The sequence below is a fragment of the Bidens hawaiensis genome, unplaced genomic scaffold (genome assembly GCF_021521415.1).
Source record: "Bidens hawaiensis isolate Kalapana, Puna unplaced genomic scaffold, B.hawaiensis_p1.1 tig00011614_1, whole genome shotgun sequence".
NCBI lineage: Eukaryota > Viridiplantae > Streptophyta > Magnoliopsida > Asterales > Asteraceae > Bidens > Bidens hawaiensis.
In genome coordinates this window covers 260,366-266,845 of record NW_027491907.1, presented here as the reverse complement: position 1 = coordinate 266,845, position 6,480 = coordinate 260,366, and positions in this window count along the sequence as shown.

Sequence of the window (6,480 nt, the reverse complement as noted above, 5' to 3'; positions counted from 1 at the left end):
CACCAAGTACTATCGAGGTTTAGTGGACTGTTTAGTTTTGGGCCCAACCAAACAGACAACAGATATTGGAGAATAATAACAATTGTTTTTACCTCGATTTCAATTTTGGTTTTCGCTCAGAAAACCATATGATGAATGTGAACTTTAAATGTTTGGTGCTCACAATTTGGTTTGGGTAGGTGAACTTTATACTTGTATTTATTATATATGTGACCTGCTTAGAAACATAATATCTATTATTAATATTTGTTAGTATAACTAACTAGTTTTGTAATATACACTATTCTTTAGATATTATCAACAATTATGTCAACAATCGATAAGAGTTGGATTGATTTGGACAACCATAGTTCTCTTGATTTTATTAACGATTTAAAAAGCTTTATGAATATTGCCAAAAACTAGGTCAATAGTAAAGGCAAAGCTCGTTGTCCTTGTAAAGATTGTGTCAATATGAAAAGACAAGATTTGAAAATGATTTATGATCATGTACATTCCCGTGGGTTTCTACGAGTGTATCGGAAATGGCATTATCACGGTGAGAAATTTCCTAATCACGACGAAGTTGCCGGTATATTCGATCCAAAAAAAGCTCCAAGAACACTTGAGACAACAACAAATCATGAGATGTTTGCTTTGATTGATGATGTTATGGCTGAGCAGTATACAAATTTAAATGAAGATGAAGCTGGTGGAATTGGTGTAGACAAGGAATTTGATCAGTTTTTTGAGGAGCTCATTACCCCTTTATACCCGGATTGTAGTTGGATGTCTTCCCTATGCTTCCTAGTGAAAATGATGCATATTAAAGTAATCAACAAATGGACGGATAGTTCGTTTGACCAAGTTTTAGAGTTTCTAAGAGAGGCATTCCCGAAAGTGAAAAATATTCCAGCCACACACTATGAAGCTAAAAGCAAGCTGAGGAATATTGGGTTAGGATATGAATCAATCCATGCTTGTGTTAATGATTGTTTTTTATTCTGGAAAGATGGTGAAAATATTAATAACTGCCCTGTTTGTAACGCAAGCACGTGGGTTGACAAAAACACAAAGGGGAAGAAAATACCAAAGAAAGTGTTGCGCTACTTTCTTTTAACTCATCGGCTTCGAAAAAGATATAGTTTCAAATTCACAGCAAAAGTTATGACTTGGCATCACACTGGATGTTCAACAGATGGTATTATGCGTCATCTAGTAGATGGGGAGGCATGGCAAGACTTTGATAAAAGATATCCTGATTTTGCTAAAGAACCCAGGAACGTCCGCTTGGGTTTGGCTGCCGATGGATTTAATCCGTTCGGTAATATGAGTTTGTCTTACATTATGTGGCCGGCAGTGTTCACAACATATAATACACCACCGTGGTTATGTATGAAAGAGTCTTCTTTAATGTTGACTTTGTTGATTCCCGGCCCTAAATCACCCGGAAAGGATATTGATGTTTTTCTAAGGCCGTTGGTGGATGAAGTGAACATGTTGTGGACCGATGGAGTCCTAATGAGAGATTCATCAATTGACACTATTTTTCAAGATGTGTGTGACACTATTATGGACTATTAACGATTATCCTGGTCGTAGCAGCTTGTCTGAATGGAGTGGTCAAGGTTATAAAGGATGCCCTACTTGTAACAAAGACACCCCTTCATTTAGCGTAAAAGGTAAGGTAGTTTATGTTGGTCATAGGAGATTCTTACATCGCACACATAAATGGAGGGATAGTTTGTTGTTTAATGGCAAAAGAGAGAAGAAAGGTCGTCTGAAACATGTTGTCGGGATAGAATGTTTATATTTTATTTTTTCATTTCTTTAAAATAATCTTAAATTAGAAACAAATAATAAAAAATTACTACCCAATACCGATGACATACATACATTCATACATACACACACACACATACATTCATACATACATAGAGATGGTTACATACATACATACATACATACATACATAAATAGAGATGGTTACACACACACAAATACATACATACATACATACATACATGCATACATAAATACATACATACATACATACATACGTACGTACGTAAATACATACATGCATACATACATACACACATGTGCAGACACACTTACAATACATACACATATACACGTATATTCATATATACAGACATACACTCCCATTCATGGTTACATACATACATAGTTGGTTACATACGTATGTACATAGATTGTTACATACATGTATGGTTATATATGTACACATACATACATATACACCCTTGAAATGCTAGGAAAATAACTCAAGTTACCCGTCTTAATGAAATATGCCCGCTAATATTATCCCACGTGTTATTGGGAGTCGAACTTTGTTAATCCACTACACCCATTTTAACTATAAAGTTTCTATGGTGACGTGGCGTCACATGATGTATAAGGCCTCTATAAAAGCTCCATCCACTACACGTGGTCTTAGATTAGAAGAAAAACTTTTGTAAAGTATATACATCTAAAAGCAATTAGAAGTAGATGCACATAGTGCAGTTGAATGTAAAATAAATAATTTGTAGTTTCGAAAGTCGAATAATTATTCTAAAGTTATGATCATAATTCTTCATATCTTATTTTTTTGTTGGTTCGTATAATTACATATATATATATATATATATATATATATATAAATTATATGAACTCAATATATTTATGACATTTTAACGTATTAGCATACTACACAACAATATAATATACCTTTTATAGGAAATTTTAATTAGGAACCAGCATATGATTATTTTAAAATTATTAAGCTAGTATTTGTTGCTTTGAACACTATCATGCTTTTGAAAACGTTAATTTTAACCAGTGAGAACCTACATCCAGATATCTTATATTATATTAAGTGTAACCGTAACCATCTATGTACATATGTATAATGTACGTAGTGTATATAACCTAAAATAAAAGAAAAAATACTAATGACCTGTCACGACAACATGTCGTCAGGATAAACTTCCCTGAATTGTTGGGAAAATAACTCAAGTTATCTGCCTTAATGAAATATGCTAGCTATTATTTTCGGGAGTCCTATCCTGACAACATGTCGTTGGGATAGGTTGGACAAAACGACGTCGTCCTGCCTTATTAATAAAATATAAAACAAAAAAGGAAAAATAATACCTTATCCCGACGACATGTGTTTGGGATAGGATGACCGGATATAAATCATAAAAACCCATATGATATCCTCTTGTACTCAATTCATAACCAAAATTCATAGCCAGAGAACACACCACCTACTCCGTCCACCTCGGCCACCGGATCAAATGACGCCGCCGTCCACCTCCGCCACCGGATAAAACGACGCCGCCGTCCACCTCAGCCACCGGATTAAGCCTCCTTTCCGTCCACCTCCGCCGCCGTCTCCGCCACGCAACCCAAATCCACCTCTATTAAGTGAGTATTTTGCCTCTATACTTTATATTGTAGAGTAGGGTTCTTGGGGTTTCTTTGCTCAATTGTTTGTTAATGATAATTGAATTTGGGTCGGTAGGGTTTGGTTTGAACTGTTTGTAACTATACAACTTCAATAGTTTGTTAATAATAAATCTACCTCCATGGCTAACACCAAGTACTATCGAGGTTTAGTGGACGGTTTAGTTTTGAACCCAACTAAACATATAACATATATTGGAGAATAATAACAATTGTTTTTGCCTCGGTTTCAATTTTGGTTTTCGCTCAGATAACCATATGTTGAATTTGAACTTTAAATGTTTTTGGGTAGGTGAACTTTATACTTGTATTTATTGTATATGTGACCTGCTTAGAAACATAATATCTATTATTAATATTTGTTAGTATAACTAACTAGTTTTGTAATATACACTATTCTTTAGATATTATCAACAATTATGTCAACAATCGATAAGAGTTGGATTGATTTGGACAACCATAGTTCTCTTGATTTTATTAACGATTTAAAACGCTTTATGAATATTGCCAAAAACCATGTCAGTTGTAAAGCCAAAGCTCGTTGTCCTTGTAAAGATTGTGTCAATATGAAAAGACAAGATTTGAAAACGATTTATAATCATGTACATTCCCGTGGGTTTCTACGAGCGTATCGGATATGGCATTATCACGGTGAGAAATTTCCTAATCACGACGAAGTTGCCGGTATATTCGCTCCAAGAAAAGCTCCAAGAACACTTGAGACAACAACAAATCATGAGATGTTTGATTTGATTGATGATGTTATGGCTGAGCAGTATACAAATTTAAAAGAAGATGAATCTGGTGGAATTGGTGTAGACATGGAATTTGATCAGTTTTTTGAGGAGCTCATTACCCCTTTATACCCGGATTGTAGTTGGATGTCTTCCCTATACTTCCTAGGGAAATGATGCATATTAAATTCATCATCAAATGGACGGATAGTTCGTTTGACCAAGTTTTAGAGTTTCTAAGAGAGGCATTCCCGAAAGTGAAAAATATTCCAGCCTCACACTATGAAGCTAAAAGCAAGCTGAGGAATATTGGGTTAGGATATGAATCAATCCATGCTTGTGTTAATGATTGTTTTTTATTCTGGAAAGATGGTGAAAATATTAATAACTGCCCAGTTTGTAACGCAAGCACGTGGGTTGACAAAAACACAAAGGGGAAGAAAATACCAAAGAAAGTGTTGCGCTACTTTCCTTTAACTCCTCGGCTTCGAAAAAGATATAGTTTCAAATTCACAGCAAAAGATATGACTTGGCATCACACTGGATGATCAACAGATGGTATTATGCGTCATTTAGTATATGGGGAGGCATAGAAAGACTTTGATAAAAGATATCCTGATTTTGCTAAAGAACCCAGGAACGTCCGGATGGGTTTGGCTGCCGATGGATTTAATCCGTTCACTAATATGAGTTTGTATTACAGTATGTGGCCGGCAGTGTTCATAACATATAATACACCACCGTGGTTATGTATGAAAGAGTCTTCTTTAATGTTGATTTTGTTGATTCCCGGCCCTAAACCACCAGGAAAGGATATTGATATTTTCCTAAGGCCGTTGGTGGATGAAGTGAACATGTTGTGGGCCGATGGAGTCCTAATGAGAGATGCATCAAATGACACTATTTTCAAGATGCGTGTGACACTATTATGGACTATTAACGATTATCCTGGTCGTAGCAGCTTGTCTGAATGGAGTGGTCAAGGTTATAAAGGATGCCCTACTTGTAACAAAGACACCCCTTCATTTAGCATAAAAGGTAAGGTAGTTTATGTTGGTCATAGGCGATTCTTACATCGCACACACAAATGGAGGGATAGTTTGTTGTTTAATGGCAAAAGAGAGAAGAAAGGTCGTCCGTAACAATTGACTAGTGAAGAAATAATAAAACAACTAGATTATATCCCCAATGTTGTTCCAGGGAAACATCCTGACAATGGAGGTGTGAAAAGAAAACGTGAAGAAAACGAGTTAAATTGGACCAAACGGAGTATATTCTTCGATCTGCCCTATTGGTCTTCTCTAAAGCTAAAACATAATCTTGATGTTATGCATGTCGAGAAAAATGTCAGCGAGAGCTTGCTTGGTACTTTGTTGATGAATGACAAAACAAAAGATAAACACAAAGCAATAGAAGATTTGGAAAAAAATGGGTATTAGACCACATTTATTGCTAAAAAGGCAAAACAAAAAGGTCCACCAACCACACGGCGATTACTCTTTCGAAACAAAAGAGCGAGAATGTTTTTGTCAGTTCATTAGAGAAGCTAGACTACCTGATGGTTTTGGATCAAACTTTAAAAAGAGGGTGCTTCCAAATAATTCAAATATGACAGGGTTAAAGTCTCATGATTATCACATCCTCATGCAACGATTGCTACTAATAGGGATCCGAGGAGGTCTTCCTTCTAATGTTTCAACAGCAATCACTCAGGTTTGCACATTGTTTAAAAAACTTTATGCACGATCAAAAGCGTGAAAGATATGGAAGAGGCACAAAAGGAGGTGGTAAAGGTATTATGCAGTTTGGAATTGATATATCCTCCGGCATTTTTCGACATAATGATTCATTTAATTATTCATTTACCTGAAGAATCTCTTCTTGGTGGGCCGGTGTATATGAGATGGATGTATCCATTTGAAAGATACATGAAAAAACTGAAAGCATATGCTAGAAACAAAGCCAAGCCTAAGGGATCAATAGCAGAAGATTATGTTGTGGATGAAGCATTGACATTTTGCTCTATGTATCTTCAAAACACACCAAGCAAATTCACCCGTCCCGATAGAAATTCGGATGCTGGCATTCCAAAGAGGCATTTGCAAGTGTTTGCATCACAATGTCGACCAATGTCAAAAAGTGTATTCAAACAAATGAATATGGAGGAGACAAAATCATTAGGATGGTTTGTACTGAACAACTGCAATGAAATAACGCCTTCAAGCAGTAAGTTTTTAGATTTTTTTAATATTCTTTTTTAGTTATATGATAAACCAACTTTAACCTTTTGTCC